The sequence below is a fragment of the Equus caballus genome, chromosome 13, assembly GCF_041296265.1.
Source record: "Equus caballus isolate H_3958 breed thoroughbred chromosome 13, TB-T2T, whole genome shotgun sequence".
Classification (NCBI taxonomy): domain Eukaryota; kingdom Metazoa; phylum Chordata; class Mammalia; order Perissodactyla; family Equidae; genus Equus; species Equus caballus.
The window spans coordinates 28980417-28992957 of NC_091696.1; the positions used below are offsets into that span (position 1 = coordinate 28980417).

At 39.3% G+C, this 12541-nt stretch overlaps 1 protein-coding gene across 4 annotated transcripts in view; it reads left to right on the top strand.

Moving 5' to 3' along the window:
• Positions 1-12541, top strand: part of PSPH (phosphoserine phosphatase) — a 46168-nt gene that overhangs the window by 13067 nt on the left and 20560 nt on the right. The gene's annotated exons all lie outside the window — the stretch shown is intronic.

Sequence of the window (12541 nt, forward strand, 5' to 3'; positions counted from 1 at the left end):
AAATATGAGTTGCATCCCTTTTGCAGTTAAGGTCCCACCCAACTTCTGCCTGCCCTCAGGAGAATTACACTGGCCATTAGAAGGAATCTTATCCAATTAGATAAGGTCATTTAAGAAGTGCACTTAAAAGCAAAGGCTTAAAAATTCCAAAATAGCCTTATTGAAAATTTTATTACAAAAAACTAATGAAAAATTAAGATATAAAAGGTACCTAAAAGACTATACGAAAGTCCATTAATACCTTTACAGAAACCCCCATATCTACCTTTGAAGGAGGGCCCCAAATGGGCCACTCCCAGAGTTAACGAGACTCAGAGATTTTCTGGTAAAATGCTACGTTATTCCCTTAAACAGTCAAGGGGAAACTAAAATTAAAAATTAGTGGAGTTGTTTAATACTGCCAGAAATATTTACTGTTTGTCCTGGCTAAAACCTCGTAAGATATTTGAAAGGATTTAGTAACTTATGATCAGCAATTTGAACAAATTGGAAGCTAAGAGAACCTGATAGGATTTTTTTCTAGTCTTCCCCCAACTAAGCTAAAATAAACTATGTACCCAGAGGAAAAGAAACAAATTAAGGATAATGTAATTGAATGGGTATATCAGTCCTTTGATAAGCAACTAACCTCCCCTGTTTATCTCAAACAGCTTGTAACCTCTCCAGGAGTTGTTATCTAGGCCGTCCCCCAATTCCTAAGATTGAAAGAAAAAAAAGAGGGAAAAGAAGCTTTTCAAGATGCAGTCTGCTATGGAAGCACCCTCACCTCCCAAAAAAACCTCTTTCCCTCGTTCATGGGACATGACATACTGGGAATGAGCCTTCCTAGTGATGAGGGATCAATGATGTGTTGATGGTTGATCAGCAGTGCTTTCAAATAGTTGGTCAGTGATGGTTTCAAAGAAAGATCTTGATCAAAATGGGAAAATGTCAAAATTTACTATAGTGGAGCCATTTTAAAATGGAGCTGGAACTGCCTTTTCTAGAGAAACTGCCATGTTGTCTTGAACCTTGGACTGGGTCCAACCTTTGAACTGGGCCAAAATGGCAATTATTTTACAAGCAATTGTTTGAGAAGTCAGCAGGAGAATGGATATCTTGATCACAAAGACTGAGGATTGTGGACTTTCTGAAGATAGAATCAATAGTCAATCAATGTTTAGCCAAGACTAGCTCTCTGCCTCCAACTCTAATTAAAATTCTTTGTAATAAAACTTTCCTTCTTTGCCTTTAAAAACCCCTGGCTGGGGCTGGCCCAGTGGCCCATTGGTTAAGTGCGCATGTTCCGCTTCAGTGGCTAAGGGTTTGCTGGTTCGGATCCCTGGTGTGGACATGGCACAACTTGGCAAGCCATGCTGTGGTAGGCGTCCCACATATAAAGTAGAGGAAGATGGACATGGATGTGAGCTCAGGGCCAGTCTTCCTCAGCAAAAAGAGGAGGATTGGCAGCGGATGTTAGCTCAGGGCTAATCTTCCTCAAAAAAATAAAACCCCCTGACTTTTTTGCCCTAATGGGACACTATTTGGGTTTCTACTTGAATCTATGATCCCTAAATTTACAATTTTTGAGACCCCAAATAAACTTTTTGCTTCTTGGTTCTTATTCATTGACACTACTCTATCCACATTTCTCCATCCCCATTTATGCCCCTCATGTTTAGACCATGATCATTTCTTATTTGGATAACTACCATGATGCCCTAAGTAGTTGCTCTGCCTTTATTCCTCATGTTGCTATTGGAAAATCTATTAAAAGTAAATCTATAAGCTACAGCTCTGCTTATAGTCCCTCAGTTATCCCTAAGGCCTTAGACTGCAATCTAAATGCCTTAATTTGCTTCCAGGGCCAACTGTATCTTGTGCTTACCTCTCCAGGCTTAAAACACTTCTCTCTTTCCCCTCTCACCTTATGCTCTGGTCATTCTGAACTTTTCACTTTTGGAACATTATACCTGCCTCTCTTCAGCCTGAAACACTACTTGAGGACATCTTCTCTCCTGCCCTCATTCTCATCCCTGTCCCAATCCCCACCCAGTGAGTATATAAATAAAGAAGATCCTTAATCCTCAAGAATCACATAGCTTAGTTAGGGAGATACATTTGTAAACAGTTAAATAGCAGTAAAGTACAGGACATTATATTTAAGAGATGAATGAAGTGCTGTGAGCACAAAAGTGTTAACTCTGAGCATCAGGGAAGGCTTCTTGGAGGAGGTGAGTTCTGAGTGGGATTTTGAAAGATACATAGATACAGGAGAAGGGGAAGAGGGTTTAAGAGAGTGATTCCAGACAGAGAGTGACAGTGGAAGGACCTGGCATGCCTGGTGAAAGGTAGATACATAGGATGGAAGGAAGAAGTCTGCAAGAGACAAATCTAGAGAAGTAGTTTGTCCTGACTGTTATGGCCTGGGTTGCTAGTTGAGAAATCTGGGCCTAAGCCTACCTGCAGTGGGAAACTAAAGACCTAGTGATGAAGATAACCCTGGAGATGGAATGGAGGATGAACTAAGGGAGAAGACTAATGACAGGGAAATCAAGACAGAAAGAAGGGTGCTGAAAAGTACATGCAGAAGATGATGGAAACATATTTAATGACATAAATAGATGTTCTTGATAAGGGGGGAAGATATGTTTTAAATAGTATGTATACTAAGTTCTCATTTTTGTAACCACTCCCCATGCATCTATACAAAAAAGGATATGCATCAAAATATTAACATTAACTATATATAAAAATTCAGGATATTTTCATTTTTTCAAACCTCCCCAGATTTATGTATCCTTAAAAGGAGGGTGAAGAAGTATATACATCAAACTAGAAAATATATAAAGTATGTCCAGTGTCTTATTTTTATTAAAACCCCAAATATATATATTATATATTACATATATATCAATAAAGGACCAGAAGCGTATACCTTAAGATATTTAACATTTTGTTTCTGTCCTTGTCAATTTTGTAGGTGAAAAATGGTATCTTAAAGTTTTGTTTATTGGGGCTGGCCCAATTGCTGAGTGGTTAAGTTCACGTGCTCTGCTTAGGCAGCCCAGGGTTTCACGGGTTCAGATCCTGGGCACGGACCTATCACCGCTCATCAAGCCATGCTGAGGCAGCGTCCCATGTAGCTCAGCAAGAAGGACCTACAACTAGAATATGCAACTAGAATATACTGGGGGGCTTTGGGGAGAAGAAAAAAAAGAAAAAGTGGAAGATTGGCAATATATGTTAGCTCAGGGCCAATCTTTAAAAAAAAGTTTTGTTTATTGACAGTGAAGTTGAGTCTATATCATATATGTAAGAGCCATTTATGGTTCTTTTTCTGTGAACTATTTATTCATGTCTTTTGTCTGTTTTCCTATTTGGTTTCTTATGGATTTGTAGGAGCTCTTTATGTTTCTGTATTGCAATTAACTTGTCCCAGTATTGTTTGTATTTTGTATTTATGTCATTTTTCCAATTGAACATTAAAATTTTTTTTTTTGGAGGAAGATTAGCCCTGAGCTAACATCCGCTGCCAATCCTCCTCTTTTTGCTGAAGAAGACTGGCCCTGAGCTAACATCCATGCCCATCTTTCTCCACTTTATATGTGGGACGCCTACCACAGCATGGCTTGCCAACTGGTGCCATGTCCGCACTGGGGATCTGAACCAGCGAACCCGGGGCACCAAAGCAGAACGTGCGCACTTAACCACTGAGCCACCAGGCCAGCCCTACCATCTTTTTCTTTTTAATGGACTCATAACTGAAAGTTGCCCAATTTTGAAGAATGCAGCCTACGGGGCTGCAAGTGGGAATCAAATTAGCATTACCCATTGTTTCAGAATTTAGACATGGCCAGTCAAAGTATACTTAAATGTCGCAACTAGAAACAGATCTCAAAATCAAACCAAGCCAAGAGAACTTCTGTGAGCAGATCCTCTAATTTTTCCTTAATATTGGGTATCCCCAAAACCAAGACTCTCAAAATGAAGGCCAAACCAAAGCTTCCTTTTTTGGAAGTCAGGGAGGGCATCCCTTGCCAGACCAAGGCTTCCTGTTCAGAAGTTGTCAGACCAAAAGGAAGAAGAAATAAGAATCTGCTCACTTGTACTGAAGTTTACTCGCCAAAAAGACATCTTCCAAACCCAGAAACCATCTCTCCACCGCAAATGAAAATATGCACCAAGGAGTCTGCAGCACCAAGCAAGGAAAAACATCCCAGAATGGTCCCAGAAGAAATGATCCTGGCAGCTGCTGGACTTGTCCACAGGTTCTCCACACTGGCAAGGGGCTGATGAAACTTGGGCAAAAAGGTCTGTCTGGACTTACCTTCTGGCTGGCTTGCCAAATTGTTACTGAACCAGGTTCATTTTTGCCCATTGCCCAGAAAGCCAAACACCGAGATGATGAGATTGCAGTAGAGAGAGGGTTTAATCATAGGGCAGCCAAGTGAGGAAATGGGAGAACGAGTCTCAAATCCACCTCCCTGAAAATGGGGACTCAGGGATATTTATGGGGTAAGGGGGCAAGGTGGTCTGAAATGTGGAGATGATTTGAGTTGAGAAGAGGTGAGGTAATTGATGATCTGGGCAAACGTAGTCAGACTTCATGCCTCCTCATAGGATGCATGTCCACAAAATGGTGGCATTAGCATGATCTGAGGGTGGAGTTTTTAGCCTCTTGATGTCAAAAGGTCACATCAGTCATCTGTGTGGGCTCAGTTGATGAGTTGGTGGTCTCAACCAGCCTGAAGTGGACAAGGGGTTCTAATTCCTGAAAAACAGCTCAAATACCCATTACCATGGTGACTCAGGCTCCAGGAAGATGTTATCTTTGGGAACCTAGTGGAAGTTAGATAGCATATTGCCTAAACAGCATAGTTAACAATGGGTGTGTGAACAACTAAAAGCTATACTCAGTAATTGCAAAAAGGGAAAAAAAGTTTATTACTAGAGACTTAATCTTCATGGCTGTTGGCCAGTTTCACCAACAGATAAAGAACAATGATCAGCTGAGGTGCTTGCTGATCTACAGCCACAGGACTAGTTACAGAAATGAGAGCTGTATTTGTCATGAGTGTTTCTTTCTTATTTTGTTATGAATATGTGTATATATGTATTAATAAAATATGTTTGTTTTCTTCCCTCTCTTATTCCTTTCTCATGTAGCATGACAAAGACTGACCTCCCCCTAGCAAGAAGGAATTCTGCTAGCAGACTGCCTTTGGGCTTGAACTGCGATTCTTCCCGAGGTCTCCAGTCTGCCAGCCTACCCTGCAGATTTTGAACTTACCAAGCTTCCACAATCACATGAGCCAGTTCCTTAAAATACACTTCTCTCCCTTTCTCACTGGATCATATAGTAATTCCAATTTTAATTTTTTGAGGAACTACCATACTGTTTTCAACAGTGGCTTTACCATTTTACATTCACACCAACAGGGCACAAAGGTTCCAATTTCTCTACATTCTCACCAACACGTTGTTTTCTGTTTTTTTCATAGTAGCCATCCTAATGGGTATAAGACAGTATCTCATTGTAGTTTTGATTTGCATTTCCCTAATAATTAGTGACGTTGAGCATCTTTTCATGTGCTTATTGGCCATTTGTATCTTTTTTTGAAGAATATCTATTCAAGTCCTTTTCCCATTTTTGAATAGGGTTGTTTCATTTTTTTGTTGTTGACTTTTAGGCATTCTCCACATATCTAGATATTAATCCTTTATCAGAGATATGATTTGTGAATATTCTATCCCATTCTGTGGGGTACCTTTTTACTCTGTGGATACTGGCTTTTGATACACAACATTTTAAAATTTTTATGAAGTCCAATTTGTCTTTTTTTCTTTTGTTACCTTTGCCTTTCGTGTCATAGCCAAGAAATCATTGCCAAATCCAATGTTGTGAAAACTGTGTCCCACATTTTATTTTAGTTTTATTGTTTTAGGGCCTTGATCCACCTTGAGTTAATTTTTGTATATGGTGTTAGGCAAGGGTACGACTTTACTTTTTACATGTGGATATCAGTTTTCCTAGCACTATTTGTTGAAAAGACTGTCCTTTCCCCCTTGCGTGGTCTTGGCACCTTTGTCAAAAATCATTTGACTATATGTGTGAAGGTTTATTTCTGGGCTGTCTATTCTAATCCATTGATTTATATGTCTGTCTTAATGCCAGTACCACACTGTTTTGATTACTGTAGTTTTGTAGTAAGTTTTGAAATCAGGAAGTGTGAGTCCTCCAGTTTTATTCTTCTTTTTCATGATTATTTTGGGTATTCAGGGTCCCTTGAGATTCCATACAAATTTTAGGACGAGTTTTTTTATTTCTGCAAAAAACATAACTAGGATCTTGATAGGGATTGCACTGAATCTGTGGATTGCTTTGGGTAGTATTGACATTTTAACAATATTGTCTTCCAAACCATGAACATGGGATGTGTTTCCATTTATTTATATCCTCTTTAATTTCTTTCAGCAATGTTTTGGGTTTTCATTGTACATCTTTCGCCTCCTTAGTTAATTCCTAAGTGTTTTATTCTTTTTGATACTATTATAAATGGAATTTTTTTGGTAATTTCTTTTCAGATTGTTCATTGTCAGCATGTAGAAATGCAACTGATTTTGTATGTTGATTTTGTATCCTACTTTGCTGAATTCATTTATTAGTTCTAAAAGCTTTTTTTGTGGAGTCTTTAGGATTTTCTACATATAAGATCATATCGTCTACAAAGAGAGATGATTTTGCTTCTTTGTTTCCAATGTGGATGACTTTTATTTCTTTTCCTGCCTAACTGTTCTGGCTAGAATTTCCAGTACTATGTTGAATATAAGTGGTGAAAGTGGGCATACTTACTTCATTTCTGTTCTGGAGGCTAGGAAGTCCAAGGTCAAGGTGCCAGCATAGTTGGGCGAGGCCCCTCTTCCTGGTTCATAACTGGTGCCTTTTCTCTCTGTCCTCATATGTTGGAAGGGGCTGTGAAACTCTGTGGAATCTCTTTTATAAGAGCACTAATCCTATTCATGTGGGCTCCATCCTCATGACCTAGTCATCTCCCAAAGGTTCCACCTTCTAACACCACCACATTGGGCATTAAGATTCCAACGTGTGAATTTTTGGAGGACACATACATTCAGACCATAGCAGATATGTACCCAGAAGTGGGATTGCTGGATCATATGGTAGTTCAATTTTTAATTTTTTGAGGAACCTCCGTACCCTTTTCCATAATGGCTGTGCCAATTTATATTACCTCCAACAGTGTACAAGTGCTCCCTCTTCTCCACATCCTTGCCAACTCTTGTTTTCTGATAATATCCACCCTAATTGCCCACTAATTTTAGCCATCCATCAATGATTTTTTTGCCTGAAACAATTATTACTGTGATATTTGTGTTGAGAAAGACAGTCCTCCATGGATCTCTTGTGCTCCTACACATCTTGCTGTGTGTGCCAAGAATGCAAGGCCCTGACTGTTTCTTACTTGGACCTTTTCTCGGGATTATTTATGCAGGTAGTAATCTTCAGAGACAGGTTAATGTTTCCCCCTGGACAAAGATCAGGCTTGCCTACTGTTTGCTATGAGAGCAATAGATTTCCTGAGCTCGGTGTTCCTCAGCTGTGAGCCAAACCCCCTGTGTGTGAGTCATCCATCTGGGCCATATTAAATTGCTCCCATGGATCTTGGGAACAAAGGAAATGATGGAAATAAAATGATGCTCATGCTGTTTGCTATGCTGTAAGTAATAAAATCCTTTGTCTCTGACCCAGGAATCTGTGTTTTCAGCCACCACCCATGAAACAGTATCAGGCTAATTTATTAGCTCTTTTTCTTAAAAGATTTTATTTTTCCTTTTTCTCCCCAAAGCCTCCCAGTACATAAGTTGTATATTTTTAGTTGTGGGTCCTTCCAGTTGTGGCATGTGGGATGCTCTCTCAGCATGGCCTGATGAATGGCACCAGGCCCGTGCCCGGGATCTGAACTGGGGAAGCCCCGGGCCACAAAGCAGAGTGCATGAACTCAACCACTGGCAATGGGGCCAGGCCCTAGAGTGTACTCTTTCTACTTATTAAAAAAGCTTACTGTAAAACAATATGCTATGTTATGCGGGCTTCAGCCTCACACATTTCATGTTTACTGCATTTCTTTTTTTTTTTTTAATGATTGGCAGCTGAGCTAACAACTCTTGCCAATCTTCCTTTTTTCTTTCTTCTTTTTCTCCCCAAATCCCCCTAGTACATAATTGTATATTTTAGCTGTGGGTCCTTCTAGTTGTAGTACATGGGATGCCGCCTCAATGTGGCCTGATGAGCGGTGCCATCTCTGCACCCAGGATCCGAACCAGAGAAACCCTGGGCTGCCACAGAGGAGCAAGCAAACTTAACCACTCGGCCACGGGGTCAGCCCCTACTGCATTTCTTGGTTGCATTTTCTCTTGTGCTTGATTTACTCTCATGTTGTTTTGTTCATCAAGGCTACTGCCAATGTTGCCAGTAAGAGGCCATGTTAAATGATTGACCTGGAAACAAAATTAAAAGTGGTTAAGGAGTACAAAGGTGGAAAAATCAGTGACGGTTATCCCTCACCAGTCAGGCATGTCCCAGTCCATCTTGAAGAATAAAAACAAAGTGACAGAAGCTGTTAAACGATTTGCTTTCTTGAAGGCAATGAGCCTAACAAAAATTCAAGAAGGGCCTATATCAGACATGGAGAAACTTCTAATGACTTGGATTAAAGACCAGACACAGGAGCACATCCCTCTCAGCACCACAACAATCATAGCCAAAGTAAAAAGTTTGTGATGTTGAAAGAAAAGGCTGGACCTGAGTATGATGTTGAATTCACTGTGAGCTCTGGGTGGTTAAAGTGATTCAAGAATCATTATTCATTACATAATGTGAAAGTGAGTGGTGAGTCTGTGAGTGTTGATGCAAAGGTAGCTGAGGAATTTTTGGAAACTCTAGATAAGCTGATTGTGGAGGAAAATTACTCTCCAGGTAAATATTCAATATGGATGAAAACTCCCTATTCTGGAAACAGATGCCTGAAAGGACTTTCATCCATAAGGAGGCCAAGTCAACGCCAGGTTTCAAGGCTTTTAAGGACAGGATAACAGTCTTGCTTGGGGGCAATGTTGCAGGCTACAAACTGAAACCCTTCATGATCTGGCACAGTGAGAACCCCAGAGCCTTCAAGCATATCAATAAGCACACACTGCCAGTGTACTGCAGGAGCAATAAGAAGTCATGGATGACCCAGCTCCTTTTCCAAGATGCCCTCCTGAATTGCTAAGCCAGCAAAATGGAGAAGTACTCTTTGAAGAATAACATACCTTTCAAGATTTTGCTTACTATTGATAATGTTCCTGGACATCCTCCTTTACTGGTGATTTTTATTCCAATATCAAAGCTGTGTTTCTCCCTCCAAACACCACCTCTTTGATTCAACTAATGGGTCAAGTAGTTACAGCAGCTTTTAAGGCTTACTGCTTGAGGAAGACCTTTGCCTAGACTATTGCTGCAACTGAGGAAGACACTGATGCAATTCTGGAAGGATTACAACATCTATGACTGCATCAAGAGCCTTGCTTGGGCTTGGAGTGATGTCACCAAGGAGTGTATGAATGGCATCTAGAGGAAGACACTCAAGAGGTTCATCCATGAATTCAAAGGATTTGCCAAGAATCAGGAGGCTGCAAAAATCAACAAGGCTGTGGTTGAGATGGCAAACTTTAACCTGGGTGTGGATGAGGATGACAGTGAGGAGCTCTTAGACGGGGTTCTTGAGGAATTGACTAACGTGGAGTTATTGGAACTGGAACAGGCATGCATAGCTGAAGAAGTGGTAAGGGAAAAGGAAACTGCAGGAGAAGAAAAAGAACTCCCAAGAAAACTCACAGTGAAGGGTTTAGTAGAAGCTTTTGCAGACCTCAACAAGCTCCTTAAAAAATTTGAAAACATGGACCCCCAACACCAAAAGGTTTTCATTAATAGAGAAGAATGCTCATGGTGCTTACAAGGAAATCTATGCAGAAAAAAAGAAACAAACAAAGCAAACCACCTTGCATATATTTCTGAAAAGAGTGACACCTCTTCAAGAAGAGCCTTAGGGAGGTGCTTCAGGAGGTGTTCCAGATGAAGGCATTGTTATCATAGGAGATGACAGGTCCAAGCGTGTTATTGCCCCTGAAGACTTTCCAGTGGGACAAGATGTGGAGGTGGAAGACAGTGATAATGATGTTCTTGACACTGTGTCGGCCTAGGCTAATGTGTGTGTTTGTGTCTTAGTTTTTAACAAAAAAGTTTAAAAAGTAAAAAACTTTAAAAATTTTAAAAATAGAAAAAATCTTATAGAATAAGGATATAAAGAAAGAAAATATCTTTACAGCTGTACAATATGTTTGTATTTTAAGCTGTGTTTTTACAAGAGTCAAAAAGTTAAAAAAAATTAAAGTTTATAAAGTAAAAATGTTACAGTAGGCTAAGATTAATTCATTATTGAAGAAAGAAAAATATTTTAAAATAAATTTAGTGTAGCCTGTGTACAGTATTTACAGAGTCTACAGTAGTGTACAGTAATGTCCTAGGCCTTCATATTCACTCACCACTCACTCACTGACTCACCCAGAGCAACTCCATTCATGGTAAGTCTTGCAAGCTCCATTCATGGTAAGTGCCCTTTACAGGTGTATCATTTTTTATCTTTTATACCTTTTTTTTTTTTTTGAGGAAGATTAGCCCTGAGCTAACTACTGCCAATCTTCCTCTTTTTGCTGAGGAAGACTGGCCCTGAGCTAACATCCATGCCCATCTTTCTCTATTTTATACGTGAGACGCCTACCACAGCATGGCTTTTGCAAAGTGTGCCATGTCCGCACCTGTGATCCGAGCTGGCGAACCCCAGGCCACCGAGAAGCAGAATGTGCAAACTTAACTGCTGCACCACCAGGCCGACCCCTTATACCATATGTTTACTGTACCTTTTCTATGTTTAGATATTTTCAGATACAGGACTTCTTACCATTGTGTTACAGTTGCCTACAGTATTCACTACAGTAACATGCTGTACAGGTTTGAGCTTAGGAGCAATAAGCCAGGTGCATAGTGGGCTGTACCTTAAACATGCTCAGAACACTTAAATTACCCTGCAGCTGGGCAAAATCATCTAACACAAAGCCTATTATATAATAAAGTATTGAATATCTCATGTAATTTATTGAATACTGTACTGAAAGTGAAAAACAGAATGGTGGTATGGGTGCAGAATAGTTGTAAGTGTATTGGTTGTTTACCCTGTGATCACATGGCTGACTGGGAGCTGCAGCTTGCTGCTACTGCCCAGCATCATGAGAGAGTATCATACCATATATTGCTAGCGCAGGAAAAGATCAAAATTTAAAATTCAAAGCATGATTTCTACTGAATGTGTATTGCTTTTCTACCATGGTAAAGTCAAAAAATTGTAAGTTGAACCATTGTAAGTCAGGGACCATCTGTATATAAAAATATGACTGACTTTTGTATGTTGGCCATGTATCCTGTGACCTTACTAAACTTACTTATTAGTTGTAGGAGGTTTTTTTTTTCAGATCGCTTGGGATATTTCATGTAGATAATCACATCATCTGAAAAAAAAGGACAGTTTTATTCTTTTTCTTGCCTTATTGCACTGTCTAGGATTTCCAAAGTAATAGTGAGAGAGGAAATCTTTGTTTTATTCTCAATCTTAGAAAGCATGCAGACTTTCTTCATTAAGTGTGATGCTATCTATAGATTTTATGTAGATGCCTTTTCTCAGAATGAGGAATTTCCTTCTATGCCTAGTTTGCTGAGAGCTTTTATCATGAATGGAAGTTGAATTTTGTCAAATGTTTTTTCTGCATCGATTGATAAGATCATGTGGTTTTCCTTCGTTAGTCTGTTAATATATTGGGTTATATTGATTGATTTTCTAGTGTTGAACCAGTCTTGCATAGCTGGAACAAATCCCACTTGGTCATGGTGTATAAATCTTTTTACATATTGCTGGATGTGACTTGCTAATATTTTCTTGAGGATTTTTGTGCTTAAGTTCCTGAGGTACTGATCTATAGTTTTGCTTTCTTGTAGTAGCTTTGCCTAGTTTTGATATCAGGGTAATACTGACCTCATAAAATGAGTTGGGAAGTGTTTCTTCCTTTTCTATTTTCTAGGAGAGTGTGTAAAACAGATCTTAATTCTTCCTTAAATGTTTGGTAGAATTATCCAATGAAACCGTCTTGGCCTAGAAATTTTTTCCCAAAAGGTTCTTTAAAAAAAAAAACCCAAAACTGCAGGTTAAATTTCTTTAATTAATATAGGAATATCTAGGTTATCTATTTTTCCTATTGGGTGAGTTAGGTAGTTTGTGATTTTCAAAGGAATTGGTCCATTTCGTCAAAGTTGAATTTATGTGCATAGTATGTTCAGAGTATTTCTTTACTATCCTTCAAATGTCTGTGAGATCTACAGTGCTATCTCCTCTTATTTCTACATTGGAAATTTGTGTCTTCTCTCTTCTTTATAATTATCGTCATTATTGTT